Source organism: Leucoraja erinacea, chromosome 2, assembly GCF_028641065.1.
Source record: "Leucoraja erinacea ecotype New England chromosome 2, Leri_hhj_1, whole genome shotgun sequence".
Classification (NCBI taxonomy): Eukaryota; Metazoa; Chordata; class Chondrichthyes; order Rajiformes; family Rajidae; genus Leucoraja; species Leucoraja erinaceus.
Window position 1 is genome coordinate 110601940 of NC_073378.1, and position 26364 is coordinate 110628303.

At 44.1% G+C, this 26364-nt stretch overlaps 1 protein-coding gene across 5 annotated transcripts in view; it reads left to right on the forward strand.

Annotated features, from left to right (window-relative positions):
- The first annotated feature begins 643 nt into the window (after positions 1-643).
- nktr (natural killer cell triggering receptor) overlaps positions 644-26364 on the forward strand; it is a 153182-nt gene continuing 127461 nt past the window's right edge. For all 5 annotated transcript variants that reach the window (XM_055663435.1, XM_055663453.1, XM_055663462.1 and 2 more), the window contains exons 1-2: positions 644-778; positions 9456-9548. The gene's annotated coding sequence lies outside the window, so the exon portion shown is untranslated. The remainder of the gene's footprint in view (positions 779-9455; positions 9549-26364) is intronic.

Genomic DNA, 26364 nt, shown 5'->3' on the forward strand with positions numbered 1-26364 from the left:
CTCCATTGACTCCTTTAAGTCGAGACTTAAAACTCATCTTTACTCTCAAGCCTTTTTGACGTCCTCTGAGGGAGGGCTATATGTATGTACTTAATCTATGAACCAATGTTGTATAACGTTAGTACCTCCACCAATGAAAAGCAATTTGGCCAACGAGAGTTGTTTTTTAAATGTTCTATAGAAATAAAAGTGACGAATTGACTTGTCAAAGGCCAATTAACCTACACACACAATTTCATCGCCATATCCTCTCACCCCTCTATCCCCATTCCCCCCTCATTCCCATATCCCTTCATCCCCATATCTCATCCCTCATCCCCATATCTCATCCCCTCTCATCCCTATATCTCATCCCCATTCCCCCTCATCCCCATATCTCATCCCCATTCCCCCTCACCCCCATATCCCCTCATCCCCAAATCTCACCCCTCTATCCCCATTCCCCCTCATTCCCATATCCCCTCATCCCCATATCTCATCCCTTATCCCTTCACTTCCCTTCCCTCATCCCCATCCTACTATCTCCTCACTCCAATATCCCTCCCCCATATCTCCAGGTTCACTTCACTTTCCCCTACATCCGTATTCCACCCTCTCTGCTTCTCTCCCCCTCCCCTTTAAGGGGCAATGCTGCCCGCCGACGGATAAGGACGTTGCCTTTCAGAGCCGCGGGGCGGGCGGGCGCTCGGGCCCAGGTTTAGGCTGCGCGGCGGCGACGGAGCAGGAGCAGGAGGAGCAGGAGCAGGAGCAGGAGCAGCGCCATTTGTGGGGCTCCGAGGTGAGCGGCGTCTTTACTTTCCCCTTCGCCCCGGCCCCTCGACGAAGCCCGGCCGCAGACACCCGAGAGCTGGAGCTGGAGCCGGGCTCCGGTGCTGGGTGTCCCGGGACGTCGAGGCGCCGCTCACCCCCCCCCCCCCCCCATCCATCCCCATCACCGCCACCTTGCCCCTCCTGCCCCTTCCTCCCTTCCCCCCCCCATCATCGCCAATCTCACCCTCCAACACCCTCCCCACCACAACAACCTCCCCCCACCCTCCATCCACCTCTACTCTCCCCCCCAACCCCTCTACCCTGTCACTCCTTCTTCGCCTCCACACACCCCCCCTCCTCTTCCCCCTTTACTTCTTCCCCTCCCCCCCCTTCACCTTCCTCTGCCCCCTCTGCCCCACTACCCCCCTCTACCCACTGTCACCGTCGCACCCCCTCTCCCTCCCTCTAAACGTCTGCTTCTAATTTTGATTTGATACTTTTGCTTTCTTACTGCACTTTATTTGTATGTCTTTAAAAAAATTCGATTTGTTGATTTTTCAGCATTATCCAACCTGGTTTAAGTTTCCTTTTCTCTCTATTCCTGGTAACTCTTTTAAATTTGTACAATCTAATGTGCATAGAAACAGTACATCCTGTTTTTGCTCCATCCAGTGGTTCTGAAACATATTAATGTAAATGTTTTTGTTTGCAATAACGTTGCATCTGGTGTTTGCACAGTAACATTTTCCTTGAGGTTTTTTCTCGAGACCATTAATGGGTCACTGTGGTTATTGTTGAGGCTTCAACTGCAGAATTCCTGTAATGCTGGAAAAGCAAGCCAGACTTTTTGTAAGGAATATTTTGAGGCGTTTCTGCTCCAGGGTTGGGTGTCAATCTGCTTTTGGAAAGAATAAATAAATGTATAGTGATGGCAGTGTTGTTGGCTGTTACAAGTTTGTGGCCACACTTACGGTAAGAGATCTGGGTATTTGTAGGAAACTGCTCTAGGGGAATGAAGGTGTTGTTCCATTAGGATGTGCTTTTACTCGAGATCCCAATTGGAATGGTCCAGTGAATGAAATATTTTATTGAATGGGTGATGGTTCTAATGAGATTGTTCAGAGAAAGTATCAGGAGATTAGTGCAATCTGGTGAAGCGGATAATGATAGCCCATATTTATCAGGACAGGGCAAAGCATAATTGTACATCAAATTAGCTGGTGTAAGGGGGAAGATGGTAAAAAGGTGAAATTAAAGGCAGCGCTCCTCATCTGGGCCATATGACAATAAATCACTCTTGACTCTTGAAGTACCATTGGGACTACGGATGTACAGAATGACCTGCCGACCTCCCTGAAAATAGAGCTACAATGGATAGGGTGGTAGAGAAAGTGTAAGCTATGCTCGCCTTCATTAGTTGAGGGGCTGAGTGTAAAAGACAAGAAGTCATGTTGCCGCCGTATAACAGTTTGTTAGGCCACATTTAGAATATTGTGCACAGTTCTGGTTGCAAACTATGAGAGATGTGGAAGCTTTGAAGAGATGGTGCAGAATAGGTACACCTGGATGGTGCCTGAATAGCTGTTTTAGCAGTTATGATGGCATATGCTATCATATATTAGACATATGCATGAACAGGCAGTGGGCGAAGGCAGACGGATCATGTGCAGAAATATGGAATTATACAACAGTAGAACATGTTCTTATGACCTTTCATCCATAATATATTTGCTGGACATAATGCCAAATTAAAATAATCCCAGTGTAGGAAGGACTGCAGATGCTGATTTATGCTGAAAATAGACACAAATTGCTGGAGTAACTCAGCTGGTTATGCAGCATCTCTGGAGAAAAGAAATAGGTGACATTTTGGTTTGGAATACTTTTAAAAATAATCCTTTGTCTTAATTTCAGGATTAAAATTATTCTTATCCCTCCATTCTCTGCATAATTATGTGCCTATCTAAAAGCATCTTAATCACAATTATCATATCTGCTTCCACCACCACCCGACAACACGTTTGGGCATCCATCACTTTGCCCAGAATACAAACCTGCCCTGCGGGGACCCCTCCTTATACTTTCTCCCTCTCACCTTGAAGCCATGGCCTCCAGTATTTGACATTTCCACACCTCTCACAGTTTTATGAACCACTATTGAGTCTCCTCTCAGCCTCTGACAATCCAAAGAAAACAATCCAAGTTTATTCAATCTCTCCTTACAGCTAATACCCTCCAATCCAGGCAACATCCCGATAAATTACTTCTGCGCGCTCTCCAAGATTCCACATTCTTTCTGTAATGGAATTATTTAGATTGGTCAACGCAGACATGTTGTTTTAAAAGCTGTTCCTGTGCTCTACTGCTGCATTCTTTGTATATTTGTGTTTAGCAAAGTAGATTGAACAGCCCACATGGATACAGGCTGTACTGTGTAAGGCAGAGGATTAATAATCTTGTACATGAGGGGCCTTCAGGGAAAAGAGTATGATGGAATTTTCGAGGATGTTTAATTGTCATATGTGCTGGGAGCAGAACAATGACATTCTCGTTGCAGCTTTACAGGCTCATTAACACAACAATCCAACAAGATAAATATATAATAAGCAATAATACAATAAATTATCAGTCATACTCGGTACCAGACCATAATAGTGCAAACCACGTTACATATTGCAACCTACAAGCTCAAAGTTCTGAGTAGTTCGAGTAGAAGGGTCCCAACCCAAAATCTCTTCATTTTCTCCAGAGATGCTGCCTGACCTGCTGAGTTACTCTAGCACTTTTTTTTGTGTGAAGCAGCATCTGCAGTTCCTTGTATCTTTTGTCTACTTAGCTCTGTACATCCGGTATAGCTGCTTGTTTATTAAAGTGACTTGCTTTCATTATCCCTTTGAACTTGCATTGTGCGGATATGCAAGGCATAAGCTACTGAATGATCCAACTGAAGTTGTTCATAAATTCCAACAAGGTGTTTGGGGCCATTTACCATAATTTACAAAATAAAAGCATTTCACTCTATTTTACTAAAGCATAATAAAAACATTTCACTCTAATAAGCTATGAGATATACAGGAAATAACTGTGTAAAGCATACACACAATTTAATGACGTTTAGTTTTGTTTAGAGAAAACACCATGGAAACAGGCTGTGGAAACTGGGCCACTAAGTCCGTACCGACCATCGATCGCCTTTACACTAGTTCTATCCTGCACACTAGGGACAATTTACAGAAGTCAATTAACCTACAAACCTGCATGTCTTTGAAATGTGGGAGGAAACCGAAGCATCCGGAGGAAACCTACGCGGTCACAGGAAGACCATGCAGACTCCATACAGACAGCACCTGTAGTCAGGAAGGAACCTGGGTCTCTGGCACTGCAAGGCAGTAACTCTACTGCTGCACCACAGTGCCGCCCCATTGGGTGGAACAGGAGTCTAAGTATGCCAGGCTACTTAGGGGGTGTGCTTTCTTTCCCTGAAGGCATCCTTTGATCTTTTAATGGAATAGTTTTGTGGTTATTATTACCGAAAACTCTTTTCTCCTTGGTTTTTTAAATCAAATTCTAATTATCAGCCGATCATGGCACTAGCTGAGCCTGAGTTCCTGGGCTTCTGTTAATCCAGGCTTCTCGATTACTCGACCAATGATGGCATTTATACAATCTCCAGTAACCAATATAGAATAAACTTGGCAGTACCTCAAAGTTATTGATATTTTTTTTTATTCAGCTGACGTGCATCGTTATAGCTGTTAATGATGACGAATCCTGTTAATGTTGTCTGTCGGACCGCTTCATCATATGCACCATGAACAGTTGTAAGAGTTGGAAGATCTTAAATGGCTCGGGCTGCCAATAGACAATAGGTGCAGGAGTAGGCCATTCGACCCCTCGAGCCAGCACCACCATTCAATGTGATCATGGCTGACCATCCATAATCAATACCTTGTTCCTGCCTTCTCCCCATATCCCTTGACTCTGCTATCTTTGAGAGCTCTATCTAACTCTCTTGAAAGCATCCAGAGAACCAGCCTCCACTGCCCTCTGAGGCAGAGAATTCCACAGACTCACAACTCTCTGTGTGAAAACGTTTTACCTCATCTCCATTCTAAATGGCTTACCCCTTATTCTTAAACTATGGCTGCTGGTTCTGGACTCCCCCAACATTGGGAACTTGTTTCCTGCCTCTAGCGTGTCCAAACCCTTAATAATCGTACATGTTTCAATAAGATACCCTCTCATCCTTCTTAATTCCAGAGTATACAAGCCCAGCCACTCCATTCTATCAACATATGACAGTCCCGCCATCCTGGGAATTAACCTGGTGAACCGACGCTGCACTCCCTCAATAGCAAGAATGTCCTTCCTCAAATTGGGAGATGAAAACTGTAAATTATTAAAAGAACACAGGTGTGGAGTTTGTCATCTTTAATTATAACATATAGCAGAGCAGTACATCAGGTTGTTAGTTCATCACTACTGCTTCCAAGACTACCTAATGTAGGAAGTGGGTGTTAATATAAAGTGTACAGTAAGGTGGGGTTAATGATGCTACACTACTCTGATTGGTTCACATGCAATAACCAATCTACATCCTTCCCCGTAAAGATAGTTAGGCAAAGGATTTAAACGTACTCGCCGTATGTCAGGCAGTCTACTAATACGACCCGAGCACGTACAGACAAACCCCTCTCTCCCATAACAGAAATGTTTGTGGGGGAGGGAGGCAGCGAACCCGAAAAGGAGAAAGCAGCTGGGGACACTTGAGGCGACCGGTGGGGTGAGCATGCGGTAGAGGTAATGTTGTTAGATGGGGTTGCCGACCGAGGCAGAGAGCGCACGCTGGGACGAGTGGTAGTAGGAGCAGCAGCGGGTTTAAACAGCAGGGGTGGAGCAAATGGATCGGCTGTAGGTGGTTGAGGTTCGTTTACAAGCAGCAAATGTTGGCAGCTCCGTCTGTACAGGACACCATCGGCATTGACAAGGTAGGAGTGGGGTTCCTTAGACGGGCCGACAACAAAACCCAGACGGGTATGTCCCACAGCAGTCTGCATACGGACAACTTGACCCTGCAGTAGTGGCTTCAGTGGTTTGCTGGACTTGTCATTAAGAGTGCTTCTGAATATTGTGTTTCTCCTGAATGCGTTTCTGGACCGCGGCTGGTGGCTTCAGCTGTCACTGGGCAATTGGTATCGGAGGTCGTGTTGTCCGAGACATCAGGCGTTGAGCTGGTGAACCCAGGACTCCGTCTCTGGAAATGTTTCTAAGGTTTAAAAGGTCCAGATAAACATTTGACTTGGCCAGGTGGGATCGTTCCATTAGTTGTTTTGTGCTCCTGATGGCACGTTCAGCGAGCCAGTTGCTTTGGGGGTATTCAGGGCTGCTTGTGACATGGTGGAAGTTCCATCATTTGGCAAGTGTTTAAATGCATGGCTGGTGACACAATACTCCAGGTGTGGTCTCACTAGGGCCCTGTACAACTGCAGAAGGACCTCTTTGCTCCTATACTCAACTCCTCTTGTTATGAAGGCCAACATGCCATTTGCTTTCTTCGCTGCCTACTGTACCTGCATGCGTACTTTAATTGTCTGATGAACAAGGACCCCTAGATCCCATTGTACTTTCCCTTTTCCCAACTTCATAGTAATCAGCCTTCCTGTTTTTGCTACCAAAGTGGATAACCTCACATTTATCCACATCAAACTGCATCTGCAATGCATCTGCCCACTCACCCAACCTGTCCAAGTCACTCTGCATCCTCATAGCATCCTCTTCATAGTTCACACTGCCACCCAGCTTTGTGTCATCAGCAAATTTGCTAATGTTACTTTTAATCCCTTCATCTAATTCACTGATGTATATTGTAAATGGCTGTGGTTCCAGCACCGAGCTATGCGGTACCCCACTAGTCACTGACTGCAATTCTGAAAAGGACCCGTTAATTCCTACCCTTTGTTTCCTGTCTGCCAATCAATTTTCTATCCATGTCAGTCCCCTACCCCCAATACCATGTGCACTAATTTTGCCCACTAATCTCCTGTGTGGGACCTTATCAAATGCTTATCAAATAGTTCTCCCTTGTCCATTTTCCTAGTTACATCCTCAAAAAATTCCAGAAGATTAATCGAGCATGATTTCCCCTTCATAAAATCCATGCTGACTCGGACCGATCCTGTTACTGCTATCCAAATGTGCTGCTATTTCATCTTTTATGATTAACTCCAGCATCTTCCCCACCACCGATGTCTGGCTAACTGGTCTATAATTCCCTGTTTTCTCTCCTCTGCCTTTCTTAAAAAGTGCGATCACATTAGCTACCCTCCAATCCACAGGAACACATCCTGAATCTGTAGAACATTGGAAAATGCTCACCAATGCATCCACGATTTCTAGAGCCACCTCCTTAAGTACACTGGACCATCAGGCCCTGGGGGTTTATCAGCCTTCAGTCCCATCAATCTACCCAACACCATTTCCTGCCTAATGTGAATTTCCTTCAGTTCCTCCGTCACCCTAAATCCTTTGGCCACTAGTACATCAGGGAGATTGTTTGTGTCCTCCTTAGTGAAGATGGATCCAAAGTACCTGTTCAACTCATCTGCCATTTCCTTGTTCCTCATAACAAATTCACCTTTTAGTCTTCAAGGGTCCAACTTTGGTCTTAACTATTTTTTCCTCTTCACATACCTAAAGAAGCTTTTAGTATCCTCCTTTATATTCTTGGCTAGCTTACCTTTGTACCTCCTCTGTCATCCCTGCTAGGGTATCTTTCCAGTCAACTTTGGCCAGCTCCTGCCTCATGGCTCCATAGTCCCCTTTGTTCAACTGTAATATTCACACCTCCGATTTACCCTTCTGTAGATCTGCTCTACCTAATACTAACACACATATGTTACACACCACTCGGATTTATAATCCAATCCGGGTTTTGCCATACAGTCGCCATATATTATTAACGTTTCCAGACACTAGTGGTTGGTCGGGATGTAGTCACAGTGGTGACAACATGCAGTGTACCTTTATTGTATGCTAATAAACTTGTTGGATCGTTACTTGGAATATTTGTTAATAGCTCTACACCTTCTCCCTCTCAAATTGCAGATTAAAACTTATCATATTATGGTCACTACCTCCTAATTGCTCTTTTACCTTGAGTTCCCATATTGCCAAAGGCAATGCTGCAAACTTCCCGTGATAACTAACTAGACAGAATGGCACAGTGCCGCAGCAGTAGTGTTGCTGCCTCTCAGCGCCAGAGACCCGGCTTCATTCCTGACTATGGGAGCTATCTGTGCAGAGGTTGCAAGTTCCCCCTGTAACCACGTGTGTTTCCACCTGGTGCTCCGATTTCCTCCCATATCCCAAAGGTGTGTAGGCTAATTGGCCTTCTGTAAGTTGTCCCTAGTGTGTAAGATAGAACTAGTGTGAACTGGGTGATGATGGGCGGCGTGATCTAGGTGGTCCGGAGCTGCATCTCTAAAGTAAACCAAACTGGAGGTTGCATAATCATGGTCATTTGATTGTATATTTTTTTACCAATTTCTGGTGAATGGATGGAAAGTGTAACCAGTTAATTAATAGGTCAAGCCAAAGAAACTAGAACTATAGAGGATAACAAGGGGTAAGAGCCAAGAAAGGAAATATTTAGGAAACTGCTTGGTGCAGCAAGTTTGTGTAAGCTTGGAAATAAATCTGCTCAATCTTTCCAGTACAACGTGGGCCCGTGAGGTGTATAATAGGACCACATTTTATATTTGCCTGGATTTAGAATCAAAATTGTCTTAATTATGTACAGCTAAGAAATGGTTTTACTTTTTTCCCCCCCATTTATTATGGAGGTAAATTTTAAACTATCTATTCAAAGACATTTAAAAAACTGGTATTGGGTAATGTTAACAACAAAGAACCCAACAAGCATGCTGGTTTACCAAAGAAAGACCTAAAGTGCTGGAATAATTCTGCGGGTCAGGCAGCATATCTGGAGATGATGGTGAGGTAACGTTTTGGATTGGGTAGTCTCTTGCCCAGAGTAGGGGAATCGAGAACCAGAGGACATGGGTTGAAGGAGAAGGGAGAAAGATTTAATAAGAGTCTAAGGAATAACTTTTTCACTCAAAGGATGGTGGATGTATGGAACGAGCAGCCAGAGGAGGTAGTTGAGGCAGGGACTATTGCAACATTTAAGAAACAATTAGATAGGCACATGGATAGGACGGGTTTGGAGTGCAGATGGGACATGTTGGTCAGTGTGGGCAAATTGGGCTGAATGGCCTGTTTCCATACTGTTTGACTCTATAACATACACACACATAAAAACAAACAAACAATACTAGTAATTCTGAAGAAGAGTTTCGACCCGAAACGTTGCCTATTTCCTTCGCTCCATAGATGCTGCCTAACCTGCTGAGTTTCTCCAGCATTTTTGTCTACCTAGTAATTCTATACACTGTATAACTTTTCATTTTATTTATTTTGAACTGTTTTCTTTGTTTATTATATCGTTTACAGAGTACTATGTTTACATATTTTGTCGTTCTGCTGCATGTAAGAATTTCATTATTCTCTCTGGGACATATGACAATAAAAACACAGTCTTGAACTGGTCCGCTGAATAACATTGAATGACTAATTTCTAGAATTGGAGAAAATGTGCTGTCCTCCAACCCATGTAATGACATACTGCTGATCTGCTGTGCCCTTAGATTTGATGTTAAACCCAGATCTCACCAGCTGGTTGAATCGGCATCATCTGAAGAGGAGGAAGTTCTAATGTCCTGTCCATCAGGCAAATCAAGGTTAACTACTCGTGTCTTTCATTTGCTATTTGCATGCCTTTGCTGTATGTAAAATACCCAGTATATGCAACCATGTTGGAAAATATTGAGAGTTACAAATCATTTACTGTATGTTAATGCAAGATTTTACTTATGTAAATTCTTTGGAATTAGTGGTTCATGATGTTATTGAAAGTGCATTTATAAATATATCATGGTTTCCTCATCTCTGCCTTGGGGCAAATTACATTCTCGTAGTGTTGTTTTTCAGTTGTGTTGTATAGAATGAAATTAACACTTCCCACTATTTATAGCCCATGACTAATAGAAATGATTAATTGTCTACCTCCAGAATTCACTGCTTCGGCTTCCTAAACTGTATTTGGGAACCTGATCCTAAATATACTTCGGCTCGTATAAGTTAACATTATTTTAAATGAATGCTGATTTCGAAAATTATTTAGATGCAAAGGAATTTAATGTGGTTTAAAGGAATAAAATTGTACCCTTTTGGCTAGGCAGCCTGTGACTAGTAAGGAACAAGAAGGATAGGTGGTTGAGACCTCTTATGCCAATTATATCAATGATTAGTTGTAAATGGTATGTGGAGGCACGGTGGCGCAGCGTGAGAGTTACTGACTCACAGCATCAGTGACCCAGGTTAGATCTTGACTACGAGTGCTGTCTGTACGGGGTTAGCACCTTTTTCCTGTGACTGCGTGGGTTTTCTCCAGGTGCTCCAGTTTAATGATAACTACGAACATGACACAGAGACAATATGATACAGGTCCACCACTGATTTTCCAGCACCCTTGGTTCCAGAGCCTTTCTGGATTATCCATTTTGTCAGACCAGCGGAGGTCGTGGCCTTGGGGGTGCCGAGATACCGGCCCGCAAAATCGGCTATGGGAAAGGATCTCCCGGCTCTGGCTAGGCCGTGGTCATATTCGACTCGCCATTCAGCGCGGAAGTCCTGATGAGGTCGAGATCAGTCGCCTCATCCGGCCTAGGTACCACATTTACATTAATATTTCCATTTATCACACCAGGGAAGGTTAAAATACTATTTTACCATCGTACAGTTGTGTAAAAAGAGAGTGCTGGAGTAATTAGTAGGTCAGGCAGCACCTCTACTGAACGGATAGGTGAGGTTTCGGGTCAGAACCCTTCTTCAGACCTGACCCAAAACGTTGCCAGAGATACTTTGTCCTTTTGTGGAAACCCACATCTGTAGTCACCCTCTGCTAATCCTCTTTCTACCCCCCCCCCCCCCCCCCCCCCCCCCCCCCCCCTGAGGATATCATTCTAAAGCAAGGTGAAATGGCAGGCTGAAGTACAGTGTTATATTTCAGAGCTGTAAGTTTATATTACTTGCTCATTTGTGCGCTGACACTGATCTACCATTCCTCTCAGGGTTCATTAGAGATCATCGATCATCTTCTCTATCTACGTGATAAAGACTTATCCATACTTATCCAAACTCTCCAAATGGTTTTCTGGGAACTGGTGGTCCGGCACCTCCTTTACTCTGGACAAGATTACGATAGAGCACTTGAAATCCCCAAAAATGTGGCATTTAAGCCATGTGAGATGGCCTATCTCAACTTCATCGGGACTAGCACGGCCGATCACCAGGTCGAATTTGTTCCCTGCGGCCGGGTCCCTGGAACTCTGCCTTTCCGGAGCCGGCAGATCCTTTCCCATAGCCAACTTCCGAAGCCAACTTTGTGGGCCGGTAGCTCGGCCCCCCCAGGCCGTGACTTCTGGTCCAGCAAAACGTGTAACCCAGCAAGGCTCTGGAACCAAAGCCAGGTGCCAGAAAATCAGTGGTAGACCTGTACAATGTTATTGCCACATAGTAAAGTCCAAAAGAATAATTAAAATTACTTGTATACTCTAACGTTAAGTGTACATTATGTGTACATTATTCCTTCCTTCCCCTTGCTCCCACTTCCCCCAGTCTTGCCTGACTGCCTGACCTTAGAATGACAGGAATCAGGCTCTTCGGCCCAACCTCTAATTACCGAGCAATCTGAGCTAGTCCCACCTGCCCATATGTGGCCCATATCCATCTAAAGCTTTCCTGCCCATGTACCTCTCCAAATTATCTTTTAAATGTTGTTATAGTTTCTGCCTCAACTGCCTCCTCTGGCAGCTCATTCCATATACTACCTCCCTCTGGTTCCTATTAAATCTTTCCCCTCTCTCCTTTGGTCCTCTGTTTCTTGATTTCCCTAATCTGGTTGAAAGACTATGCAATACCCAGTCTATTCCCCTCACGACTTTCATCATTTCTTCCAAAAATGTTGTGTCATTAACCATTGACCGAATTAAATTCAGTTTTGATTTTGATTTTCTCATTTTACACAGTGATTTAATAGTGAGATTAAACGAGTACTTACCAGTACGAAGTTTGATCTGTATTTTATGAGGAGTTACGATGAGGGATTACGTGAAGAACCCACCCAGTGCGCAGGCGCGGCATACTTCCAAGCAGCGGTGTGGAATCACAGGTAGACACAATATTGAAGTAAAGATTAAAGAGACATCAGCTCGAGTTTGATCTATACAATGAGGGTGGGAGTGGAGGGCACGTAATCCCTCATCGTAACTCCTCATAAAATACAGATCAAACTTCGTACTGGTAAGTACTCGTTTAATCTCACTATTTTACTTCGGAGTCACGTGAGTGACTATGTGAAGACTTCAAAGGTCTGTGATTTCAAACCGTGTAACAGCTATATCACTCACTGCCGAAGTTCATCGAGGGAGGAAGTGGTATCTAAAGACAAACGAATTTGTTAGTTTTTTGAAAACAAAAATGTTTATTTAACAATAACAAAAAATAGCTCCCCTGGGCTTTAAATTATAAGTTTGCAGATTCTAAAATCTTGTCCGCAAACAAGTCCTTCTCCATCAGCGGTTTGTTGTAGAATTTACGGAACGTTGATTCCCTTGACCATCCCGCTGTACTAAGGATGTGATCTATGGGAACCACCATCCGTTCCGCCGCTGACGTGGACGCTGCCCTGATAGAATGAGATTTAAAAACATTCGTGTTAATCCCCGCGGTTTTTAAGACCTGTTTCAACCACCTTGATATTGTCTGGCTGGTAACCCGTCCAAAAGGCTTTTTGTGGCTGACCCATACCTGGCCTGCTTTGTTTTACCAACCCTGGCATGGTAAATGTAATGGAGTCTGGGGTGGTCACCATGTTGTCCAGCCTTAATTGATGCAGTGACTGAACCCTTTGCGCAGAGACGAGCGCCATGAGCATGAGGGTCTTGAGAGTGGACTGCTCTAGACTCAAGGATCCCACCGGAGGCCAACCTCTGAGGTGTGACAAAACTACACTTGTATCCCATACATGGGTGTATCTGGGTGTAGGGGGTTTGGTATTATAAATCCCTTTGAGGAGCTTTATAACCAGAGGGTGGGACCCAATGCTGTGATGTCCTGTGGGCATAAGGGAAGCGGACAGGGCGCTCCGTGCTGCGTTGATGGCACTGTAGCTCATCTTTTGGTCATGGTGCAAGTGGGCCAGGAATTCCAGCACGTCCGTGACTGAGGCTGTCTTGTAAGATGTCCCTGCATTCAAGCAGTACTGCTCCCATTTCTTGATGTAGGTCAAGTACTGCTTCTTGGTAGAGACTCGCAGGGACGCCGACATGGTGGTGATTGTTCGTTCTGATAACCCCAATCCCTGGTAAGGCCTGTTCAGAACCGATAAACCAGGAGTTCCAATTTATGATGGCATGGATGGCTTATGCCAGATACCGGGTGAGTCAATAGTTGTGGGTGGCTGTGACAAACCATAGGTGACTCTACCACCATGTCGTGGAAAACTGGGAACAATGGTTGGGTAGGCCAGTCGGGTACAACCAGAATACCTGAAGCCGAATCTGCTTGTATTTTCTGGAGTACCCGGCTGATGAGGCAGAAGGGAGGGAAAGCATAGAAGAAGAAATTTCCCCAATCCAGCGTGAAGGCATCTACAGCTGCTGCCTCTGGGTCTGGTTCCCAAGCCACATACATGGGTAGCTGGTGATTTAATCTAGACGCAAACAAATCTATATCTGGCGTACCATATTGCTTAACAATTCTAGCAAATACTTTTGGGTCTAACATCCATTCGATGTTGTCATTGAATTTTCGTGACCTGGTGTCCGCCACTGTGTTTAGCTTGCCCGGTAAATAGGCAGCTGATAGCCAAATATGTCGCTCGACACACCATTGCCAGATTATAGTAGTCAATTTGTCGCATGATACTGATTTTATGCCACCCATGTGCTGGATGTAAGACACCACCGTCGTGTTATCAATCATTAACCTGACATGCACGTGCCGCATATCGGATGCATATGCTTTTAGCCCATAAAAGGCGGCCAGCATCTCCAAATAATTTATGCCTAGTGATTGCAGTAGCGATGCCTCAGAATTAGTCCATCTGCCACCTGTGCTGGATATAGAGTTAGTAGCTCCCCAGCCTAAAGCACTGGCATCCGTCGTAATGACTATGTTAGGATTGGTGACGGCGATAGGACTGTAACTGTGCCAAATGTTATCCACCCACCACTGAAGTTCTGATTTGGCTTCAGTGGGTAAGTCCATAGTTCGGTCATAATGCCCCCTGCTTAGCCGTAGTGCATGTGTCCTTGCTCTTTGTAAATTTTGATAATGCAAGGGGCCATATTGTGCAGCTGGAAATGCTGCTACTATACTACCAATGACTCTGGCAACATGCCGAATCTTTGGTTGTGTTTTTGTGATTAAGTTAGTACATGCTTCTGCTAATGCAGCCTTTTTGTCTCTTGGCAGAGTGACAGTCATACGTATAGTGTCGATAGTGAAGCCTAAATAGTCCATGTTAGTTGTTGGCTTCAATACTGATTTATCTGGGTGTAGAACAAAACCCAAGGTTTCAAGGAGTTGTTTGGTAGCTAAGACTCCTGCGACAGCTAGTTCCCTTGTTCTCCCTAATATGAGAACATCATCCAGATAGGCCATGACTAAATGTTTTTGTTCTCTTAATTTTTTCATGGCTATTTTAAGAATTTTAGTAAATAATCTGGGAGCCGTCGTTAAACCATTGGGTAATGCTCTATACTGCCATATTTGCCCCATCCAGATAAATTTCAGATATCTGAAATGATCCTTATGAACGGGTACTAAATAGTAAGCATCCTTAATATCTATGCTTGCCATGAAGTATCCCTTGGAGATCAGTTGTCTGGCAGTGACAAATGTCTCCATTTTGAAATGTTGATACTCAACAGACTGATTTAGTGATGTCAAATCAATGATAATGCGACATCCACCATCTTTTTTGGTTCTGATAAATATATTAGATACAAATTCTAATGGCTCGTGTCTGGCCCTCTCAATGATGCCCTTGGACACAAGCCTGTCTAGTTCAGCTTGTCCTTCTACCTTCTCTAATTCTGTGGGAAGGAATACCCTTTGGGGCATGTGCTGAACTGGTGGTTCTATGCCCGGTTTAAATTCAATTTTGTATCCACTGATACTGTTGAGTATAAACTTGTTGTTAGTAAAGGAGCACCAAACATGTTTGAAGAACCTTAAACGCCCTCCTGTTAATACAACACCCTTTGTTTGTGTATGTTGACAGGAACCAGACCCACCTACCTCCATGTTCATTTCTGGGAGCGTCTGCGATGATGGGTTTGGCCCGAGGGTGTCCTTGTTGGTGCTGTGGTGGGGCGGCGTATCTTCCCACGGCTCCGCTCTGGGCCCTGCTCTAAAAAAGAGCTCTGGGGGTAGTGGGAAGCGGTCACCAGGCTTTCACCAGCTCGGTACCTGCTGGTGGATGCCGAGGCGTGCTGCCAACTGGGTGTCTTCACCCTGCTCGGTCCTGGCCCTGCCCTCATGAGGCCTACTGGCTTGGCCGCCTCTTCCAGCTCCTTGAGCCTTTTCCCCAAGTCGGCCCCAGCTGGCTCCATATCTGGCCGTTTACGGTCTTTACACGAAGCGCCTCGCAGTTTTCCGGCGCCGTGTAAGTGTCGAGGGCCTCTTGGATGACTTTTTCCTGCAATGGCTTATTAGAGAGCCTGTTGATACTGGCCGCCATTCTTGGCTCTAGCATCCTTCCGGTCCTCGGGGGCGCCGCATACCTGCTGACTACACCCAGTAGCTCTTCTTCCTCCAGCTCGCCTGGCATGCTTGCGTTGTCGTCCGCCTGCCCTTGTGATAGGCCAGCCCAGTCCTGGCTGCCCTTACTGACCTCAAACAAGGAGGGAACAGAAGGGTGTGGTGATGGTTTGGAGGAGACCAAAGCCCGTCCTCCTTGGAGATGCCTTGCCTGCATCTCTTGCTCAAGCATCTGCTCGAGCAGCTGCATCATGCAGCTAAAGCGGCTGTCTCCCCGTTTCGCCGGTGGAGAGCGTTCCTGTTCCTCCGACGAGTCGGAGGCTACCAGCCGGTTTGATTTTCGGGTTGCTTTTCTCCCTGTGCGGGGCGTCGAAGTCGGCGGCCCAGGGAGCGGCTCGGCGTCGGGTGTGCGGGAGCGTTCAAATAGCTCCTCCGCCGCTGGTGGCTGCCGCCCAGATGTTGACCCCTCCTCGGGTGGAGTTGGGCAGGCAGTCCTTTTTGTTGGTCGCTTTCAGGTAGCCATAGCTTTTTCCTCCGTTAGCGACTCTCTGTAACACAAAAGACTCGCTTACCTGAGGTCTTGTCTTTATCCTGCCGCTGGAGAGCCTGACTCCAGCTGCTGCCGCTGTTGCGCTGCTGACGTAATGCCGCACCTGCGCACTGGGTGGGTTCTTCACGTAGTCACTCACGTGACTCCGAAGTAAAATTTTCTTTTTGAATACAAGCTTCCTCTAATTTTAACAGCTAAGGTTTGCTTTCCACTAGTCCAGGAGGCTTTTGATTCTAGCTCTCATTTCACTGTTGGCAGCTTGGTGAGTGGATGTTATTGGAAATGCCCAAGATAAGCCACGTCTTTTTTTGCTTTGCTTCTACTAACTTTTCATCAGGCCAAGAACAATCTCGGCATATACACAGGGTACCAGAAAATGTGTGGTGGTCTTACATTGCCACTAACTATCTATTATTGGTTATTTCATGTGTTCAGTTTCGTGATACAGCTTGAAAATAGGCCTTCGGTCCACCGAGTCCATGCTGACCATCGATCACCTGTACACATTAATTCTATCTTATCCCACTTTCTTATTCACTCCCAAGACATTGGGGGCAATTTACAGAGGCCAATTCACCTACAAATCCGCACGTCTTTGGGACATGGGAGGAAACCGGAGCACCCGGATAATACCCATACTATCAGAGGTAGAATATGTCATCTCCACACAGACAGTACCCGAGGTCAGATTGAACCCGGATCTCTGCCTCTGTGAGTCTGCCAGCTGCTCTATTGGGCCACCATTATGTATTGACGTAAGGGTTCTTGAAAAGAAAACTAATTTTTTTTTTTTTTTGTCGATTCAAAGTCTTTATAAACTTTTGTGCCAATTTTTTTTCCCCTGCCCCCATTTCTTTCACCTACATTCCTTCCTCCAGCTACACAATCTGCAACTCTTCAATCCTTTTATCTCACACCACCTGCCTTTTCACCTCTAGCCTTTGTCCAGCTTTCTACCTATCACCTGTCCCGTCCCGTCCCCCCCTCCCCATCCCTCCCCTCTTCGCCCCTCACCTGCATCAACCTATTTCTAGGCAGGCTTTATCCTGCCTCTCCTCTCTTTCAGCTTTATTCCCCATCCCCCCCCCCCCCCCCCCCCCCCTCAAGTCCAAAAACTCCCAACCAACTTCCCCCACAATCAGTCTGAAGGGTCCTGACCCAAAACTTCACCTATCCATTCTCCAGAGATGATGCCTGACCCGCTGAGTTATTCCAGCACTTTGTTTTTCTCCCCTCTATTTCCCGCTGTATCCTGTATTTGCACACCAATTTACAGTAAACCATTAACTTAACCTGCTCCTCCTCTTTGATGAGGTAGGAAATGGGAGCAGCCGAGACTGGCACATATGGTCAAGGAGGAGTCAAGGAGGGGAGAAAGACGTGCCAACTAACTGCAGGTACCAGAAGTGGGGAATCAAACCCAGGAGTGCCGCGCTATAATACCTGCAGTGCCATTGTGCTATATAATTTGAAGCCATTTAACTCCATGCTGGTGTACGGGTCTAGCCATAATTCTTCTGTTATTGGGTTGATTTAATTGACAACGGTGCTTGAATATTGAGAATATGATTTGGTATTCATTTCATACGTAGTAGTATCTTGGGAAAAGGCCTGTAATGGGGGAGTGCGTTGTTTACTCAAACACCTTTTCTATGCTGTACTTCGTTCCAAGGCAGTACGTTTAAGGTGGACACAAAGGTGCTGGGGTAACTCGGGGGATCAGACAGCATCTCTGGAAAGCATGGATAGGTGATGTTTCAGGCTAATTGTGGGTGGGGAGGGGGGGGGGGGAGAGGTGGAGGCTGTAAGCAAGACCAGATCAGGACTGGCAACGGATGACCTTAAACAGGGAAGTTCCCTGATAGGCCTATGGTTGGCTCGGGACAGTATGATCCCAACAGGTGGTACAGTTGGTGCAGCGGTAAAATTGCTATCTCACAGCGCCATAGATCCGGGTTCAATCCTGACTATGGGTGATGTTTGTACCAAGTTTGTATGTTCTCCCTGGGACCACGTGGGTTTTCTCCAGCCTGCCCTCTAGTCGGTTCCTCTACATATTGGTTTAAAAACCCATCCCGTATATATTCCAGGATATCCTCCTTCTCAGCACTATTACCAATTTGGTTGGCCAAATCTATATGTAGATTAAATCTACCCATGATAACCTCAGTACATTTGCTACACGCATCCCTAATTTCTTGCTTGATGCTATCCCCAACCTCCCTACTGCTGTTTGGTGGTCTGTGTGCCACTCCAACAAGCATTTTCTGCCCTTGGCTATTTGACAGTTCCACCCATACCAATTCTACAGCATCCAATATAATGTCTCTCCTTGCTATTGCATTAATTTCCTCTTTAACCAGCAATGCCACCCACCTCCTCTTCCTTTCTGTCTATCCTTCCTGAATATCGAATACCTCTGCATGTTTAGCTACCAGCCTTGGTCACCCTGGAGCCGTCTCTGTAATTCCAATTATATCATATACCTTAACTACTAACTGCGCATTCAGTTCATCCACCTTATTACGAATGCTCCTCGCATTAAGGCACAAAGCTTTCAGTTTAGTTTTTCTTATCTCCCTTCTACCTTTTGCTCCTGTCCTCCTTTTATGGCCCTCTGTCTACTTGCATTTGGTCCCATCCTCCTGCCCTGTTAGTTTAAACATGACCTTTCCTACACTGTCTTTCCCATTAGCTGCACGGATATGCATCCAAGTTGTTGACTTCACCCCCACACCCCAAAACATCACATATCAATTTTCTCCAGAGATGCTGTCTGAGATATTCCAGTATTTTGTGTCTTTATTTGGTATAAACCATCTTCTGCAGTTTTTTATCGCATTTAGTACATCTATCACCTGCTTTGACTAAATGTATTTGTCAACGATGTCACTTTACATTCTGAAGGATATAATGAGGCCATTTGGATGTTAGCTGTGAATGCACAACATAGAGTGTCCTCAATGTCCCCTATGTTCTTGCACAAATAATTGTAATTGATTTTGCAATAGAGGAGAATAAGAAAGGAAAGAAGGATAAGGGATTTTGAGCCTTTTCCTTTGTTAGACAAATGTGAAGCATACTAAGTGATTGGATGGACAGATTTGTTTCAATTGCTGCTTATCACATTTGAAGATTTTATTTTTCTTCTCTCCTTGCTGTCTATCCTGCATTGTAGCTGAATCCTCATTTATTGCTTTGTGATATTGGGACAATCTTGCTTTGACATTTTACTTTCAAGCACTCTTGTATCGCTCAGAGTTTACAACATGGGACTTGATACTTGAATAGGTCATTGCCATAGAAACAAGTCCTGATGCAGAGCACAAGAAAATGTAGTAGGTAGCCTCTGGGAGCTCAAAGTGCACATGAAGATGATGAATTATTGAGCTAATGTATTAGTTTGTCAGCTTGGAATTGGCTCTTGTATCCGCCAAAACCATCCAAACAACAAGATCCTGTGGCTGAAATTGTATTATGGCCTTCCGCTGCAGTTAAGACTTTCCTTTGGTATTTGCTCTAAAGACTGCAGATAAATTATTGTCCATGCTTTAGGATTATGGATGCTACATGATTTTTAAATGGTTTAAATAAAGGAATTCAATTTGAAGATCAGGGGTGCTTGGTCTCGTATTTCATTACCTCCCAGTGATGTATTGAATAGAGATAACAAAATTTTAAAATTATTTTATTTTGCATAAAGTATTTAACATTTTGCATTTTGTAGCAGTTTTTGAAACTTGGGCAAAATATGCTTTACATAGCAAATGACAAATAAGGAATTGCAAATGTTTTATTTTTTACAAGTTCACAGGTGCAACATTGGGCTATGTTACCAATATCAAGTGACACCTCGCATCTTCCTGCTCAGTTTTCTTTTGGGTCCATATAGAGTGGCATCTAATGCACCCTTTGATGCAGGAGTTCTTTGCTAGAACTGTGTCCAGTTCTCCTCCTGCGAACTTAAATATTACTCAGGTTTGATACTCTCCTCTGATGCTGTCTGTACGGAGTTTGTACAGTGTCCCTATGATTGCCTGGGTTTTCTCCGGGTGCACCGGTTTCCTCCCACATTCCAAAGACGTACAGGTTTGTAGGTTAATTGGCTTCTGTAAATTGTCCCTAGTATGTAGGATGAGAAAATGGGAAAACATAGAACTAATGTACAGCCTGGTTTCGTAGGGTCGAAGGATATGTTTCCTCGCTGTATCTCTAAACTAAACTGCACATGCTGGAATTTTGTGTAGAGAACACAGTGCTGGAGTAACTGCATCCCAATATCCTTCCACATATCCCTCCCTCTGGCTCTACATTTTACTCCTTTTGTCTAATGTCCTTTTGTCTCCTTCTTGTTCCCTTTTGTCACCCATTTGTTTAATTTCATTTCTAACCATTTCTAGCCTTTGTCCACCCATTTGCCAATCAATTCCCCTCACCTGCATCCATCTCATGCCAAGCTTTGTCATGCCCCCCACATCTCCTTTCCAGTTTTCTCTTCACGCACCCCCCTAACCATATAACCATATAACAATTACAGCATGGAAACAGGCCATCTCGGCCATACAAGTCCGTGCCGAACAACTTTTTTTCCCCTTAGTCCCACCTGCCTGCACTCATACCATAACCCTCCATTCCCTTCTCATCCATATGCCTATCCAATTTATTTTTAAATGATACCAATGAACCTGCCTCCACCACTTCCACTGGAAGCTCATTCCACACCGCTACCACTCTCTGAGTAAAGAAGTTCCCCCTCATATTACCCCTAAACTTCTGTCCCTTAATTCTGAATTCTAACGCCCATACAATCAGCCTGAAGAAGGGTCTCAACCCAAAATGGCACCTGTCCATGTTCTCCAGAGATGCTGCCTGACCCGCTGAGTTCCAGCATTTTATGATCACATCAAAACCTAAATGTGTTCCTGGGATTCTATCACTGATCTGGACTTGGAGCCAATCATTTTGGTTTATGCATTTAACATTGTTTTGTTTAGACTGCAGTTTCTTCCAACACATGATGGAGTACTGCGTATCTAATCTCGGAAAATGGTGTAGACAAGCATAGTTGGAATGCCTCATTTTTAGATATTCTGCCATTAATGTGAAATATTCAATTTTGCATCTCAAGGGAGTTATTAATAATTTTTGATATAGTTCTTTAATAATGTTATCACATTCATACCTTGACTGTCAGACCCAACTACTGAAAAAAAAAATTGTAAGCTTGCCAAGATAACTTAAATTTCCATCAAAACCTTGTGGTGTTGCACATACATGTTGCTTTTGGCATTCCCCCCCCCCAGCCCTGGTATATTTCAATATTTATATGTGACTGCTCCTTAAACTTGTATAATTAAAGGGCTGGGCAAACTGCTTCTAAACTCTGCCAAGGCTTCTGTTAAGCCATGAGCTCCAAGTTTTTATATTTTCTTGATGTTGCTTGCCTACTTTCAATCCAAATTGATTGAAAAAGAGGGAATTCTAGTGAAAAATGTTTCCAGATTGCATAGTATCGTCTTTGTGTGATAACCAACATCTCTTAAAATGATGGGAATCAAAACAACTATGGGTGCTAGAAATGTGAAGTGAAAACAAAATGCTGGAAACACTCAGCAAATCAGACAGCATCTCTGGAAAGGGAAATGGTTAATATTTGAGATTTAACTTGTTTGTTGATCTTGTTGCGATACAGGGTCTTTGACGTGAATCTTTATCTCTGCTGCTTAACTTGCATGTTTCTAGCATTGTCTGTTTTTTTTACATTAGAATGGTGAGTGGTCCCATAAACGTTGTCAAACGTGGGAATCACAGATTCACTTGCCACAGGTGAAGACATTAGATTTTATAGATTTAGACTTTAGAGATACAGCGCGGAAACAGGCCCTTAGGCCCATCGAGTCCGCACCGTCCAGTGAAACCCCCGTACACTAACACTATCCTACACACTAGGGACTATTTTTACAACTTACCGAAGTCAATCAACCTACAAACCTGTTCATCTTTGGAGAGTGGGAGAAAACTGAAGCACCAGGAGGAAACCCACGCACTCACAGGGAGAACTTTCCAATTCTTTGTACATGTTTTTGTAAACCAGCATCTGCTGTTCCTTGTGTCTACTCCAAACTGGGCAAAGATTGGTTTCCATGGACTATCAACACTAATCAGGATTAAATTAACATGAAATCTGTAATTTCACATGCTGTTCAGTTGATCTGGCTGTCTCTATCTTCAACCTTGACCGACACCATGTCAACTTCATGCTGTTGGTTTCCTGCTCTCCCTTTTACTGTCTATATTACTTTGGTCTGAAAAGTCAACTGTTTCTTCACATGCTGAATGTTTTAGAACTTTGTTTCAGATTTCCTAGATTTGTACAAGTGTTGACCCGTAGTGGGTTGAAAGGGTTATAGGACACTGGCAAAATTGCTCGTAGGTTCATTTGGGCATAGGAGCAGAAGTATGCCATTCGGCCCATTGAGTCTACTCTGTCGTTTAGGCATGGCTGATCTATCTTTCCCTCTCAACCCCATTCTCGTGCCTTCTCCCCATAACTCTTGACACCCGAAGAATCTCTTGCGCCTTAAAAATACCCATTGACGGCCTCCGCATCTGTCCATGGTAATGAATTTCACAGATTCACCACCCTCCGACGAAATAAATTCCTCCTCATCCATTGTCTAAAGGTACTTCCTATTATTCTGAGGCTGTGCCCTCTGGTCCTAGACTCCCCCACTAGTGGAAACATCCTCTCCGCATCCACTCTATCCAGACATTCCACTATTCAGTAAGTTTCAATTAAGTCCCCCCCCCTATACTCTAGCGAGTACAGGCCATTACCGTCAAATCCTTATACGTTAACCCAATCAACCTTGGAATAAAAAATATCACTGCGCAATTTCTTGCCTTTACAAAGCAGAGAGGAAGGAAAAAATATAATACTCATTCTTTCCTATGACTTTTTTTTATTTGGGGAGAATAAAATCCATTATTTGCAGAAACTGCTTCCTTTCACACACATGCTGCCGCACCACTGCAAATGTGTATTATTACAAATTGCATCACTATGAACTTGAATGCCCACGGCATTGCCTCGTTCTGATTTAAAGCAACTGTGCAGCTACTCTTGGGTGGAAATGAGCAGCTGCTTGTGTCCTGGATTCGGAATGGTTCTTCCCTGTTCTGTTCTTTTAAAGTTTAATTGGCAGAGTGCATGCTGCCAGTTCTGCTCCTGTGCTATTTATGGAAAGGAGCTGCTGGTAGGGCAGATTTTCAGCTTCAAAATCCTAAGGAAGCTTTGCTTGAATGATGGAAATCAAATATTTAAAGCATGCCTTTAAGGTGAGAGGGGCAAAGTTTAAAGGAGATGTGCGGGGCAATTTATTTTACAATAATTACCTATTGATTCCAAATTGGCCCTGCTCTATTCCTTTCTACTTGCTCTTTGTGTACTAGAATCTTTTTTGGTGAAAATGTCAAATAGATGGCATAGCTTAAGGTCAGACAAAGGAGATGTGCAGGGAAAGTCTTCACATTGGCGGGTGCCTGGAACATGCTGCCAGGAGTGGTGGCTGAGGCAGATACAATAGTGGCATTTAAGAGACTTTAGGATAGACACAGAAGGCAGTTGAGGCCAGTTCATTGGCTATATTTAAGAGGGAGTTAGATGTGGCCCTTGTGGCTAATGGGATCAGGGGGTATGGAGAGAAGGCAGGTACGGGATACTGAGTTGGATGATCAGCCATGATCATATTGAATGGCGGTGCAGGCTACCAGGGCCGAATGTCCTACTCCTGCACCTATTTTCTATGTTTCTATCTATGTTTCTATGATATGCAGTGAATGGGGGATATGGATCATGTGCAGGGAGATAAATGATGGTCTTTACATTTATTTCAGATTTACAACATCTACAGTGTTTTGCTTCATGTGTGACACACTGATTTTCCAAGGACTTGTAAAACAGAATACCCCTCTTAGGAACGTTAGTGGCAATTAAGACTTTAGGATAGGCACATGGACATGGAGGGATATGGGTTATGTGTAGGTAGATAAGTGATGGCTTTGGCATCGTGTTATTGGCTGAAGGGCATGTTCTTGCATAGGCATTATTGGCTGAAGGGCATGTTCTTGCGTAGACATCATTGGCTGAAGGGCATGTTCTTGCGTAGTACTGTTCTATGTTCTATTTAAAGATATCTGCTGTCAATGTGCAGAATTTTTACAATACTGCAAGACCTTTAAATTGGAACTTTTAAAAGACATTTTGGAAGCATTTGTTAAAAAGATTTCTGACCTAACAGAAAAACATTCGCTTTGAATGTTCCAGATATTGACGTAATATAGTGATCATGTTTTATTCATGGATCACTTGATAGATTTTTCTTTTGCACTTGAATTCTACACAGGGCACTTTAAAAGTGCTGATTAAAGGACTAAATTGCTGATGTCCTGCAGAATAGCTTTATATTATTTCTTTGGGACAGATGGCACAGTGGTGCAAGGGTAGAGTTTCCGCCTTTACAGCTCCAGAGAGCCGGGTTCAATTCTGACTACGGGCGCTGTCTGTACGGAATTTGTATGTTCTTCCTGTTTCTGCTTGGGTTTTCTCCGGGTGCTCCAGTTTCCTCCCACATTCCAAAGATGTGCAGGTTTGTAGATTAATTGGCTTTGTTAATTGGACCAAGTGTGTAGGATAGAACTCGTTTGTAGGTGATCATTGGTCGGTGCGGAATTGGGCCAAAGGGCCTGTTCCCACGCTATATATCTAAACTAAGAGAGGTTATTAGAAGAAAACCCCATGATTACTGGATATTGGTTTCGTTTTTGATCCATTCTCACGTGATCCAGGGTGATCCTGGCTGGTGTCTGGATAGTTGTCTAATACCAGTTGCCATTTTCATGATTTGAGTCTTAATTACGACTGACCACATTTATATGTAGCATAGTGATGCAGTTGGTAGAACCACTACCATACAGTTCAGAGATAGACACAAAATGCTGGAGTAACTCAACCAGTGAGGCAGCATCTATGGAGAGAAGGAATGGGCGACGTTTCGGGTCAAGACCCTTCTTCGGGTCTTGACCCGAAACGTCGCCCACTCCTCTCTGGAGATGCTGCCTCACCTGTTGAGTTACTCCAGCATTTTGTGTCTACCTTCGATTTAAATCAGCATCTGCACTTCTTTCTTACATATACAGTTCAGAGATCTGGGTGCGGTCCTGACCTCGGGTGCTGTTTATATGAAATTTGCACAATCGCCCTGTGACCACGTGGTTTCCTCCATCTCAAATATATGCAGGTTTGTGGATCATTTGGCCTCTGTAAATTGCCCCTCGTGTGCTGGGAGTGTGTGAGAAAGTGGCATAACATAAAACTAGTGTGATTGAGTAACCTCAAGGAGGGTTCCAACCCAAAACGCCAGCTATCCATTTTCTCCAGGGATGCTGCCTGAACCGCTGTCACTCCAGCACTTTGTGTCCTTTGTGATTGAGCGATCAATGGTCGGCCTGAACTTGGTGGGCCAACAGGCCTGTTCTCAAGCTTTATCTTTCAATCAATCATATGGAAGAAACCAGCAGTGATATGTTTTACCACAGGTTGGTGCAGCTGGAGTGGAAATGCAGCTTGTTGTGTCAGACCTATCCTCTCACCCACATCCTTAGATGCTGAAGAAAGTTGTGGTTGTCTTTCTGCACATTCAAATGATACCAATGATGTTTTATTAGCAAATATAGAATGAGGAATGATTCCCTGCACCATTTGCCATCGACACAGTAAGCGATTTTCAACGTCTCCTTGTTCAGAAGGAATGGATATTAGTTTATAAGACTGGACTGCTCAATCAATATTGATTTCTTGTCACTTAAAATTTGTAAAATATCTGTTGTGATTTAGCTTGATAAATCTTTCGACTCCTTTCTTTGGGAAAAGCTGCTCACACTGGCCTCATTATAACAAACCAAATGTTGTGTTATATGAAATCAGATTTAATTTTGAATGAATGACTCATTGACAGAAAATGCAGTAGAACTAAAAATCGGCAGAACTCGAGCTCTATTGCAATCAAATGCGGTTTAATTGTCATGTGTACCGACAACAGAACAATGAAATTCTCAGAAACAAAGAACTGCAGATGCTGGCTTACCAAAAAAAGACTCTGGAATAATCTAGCGGGTCA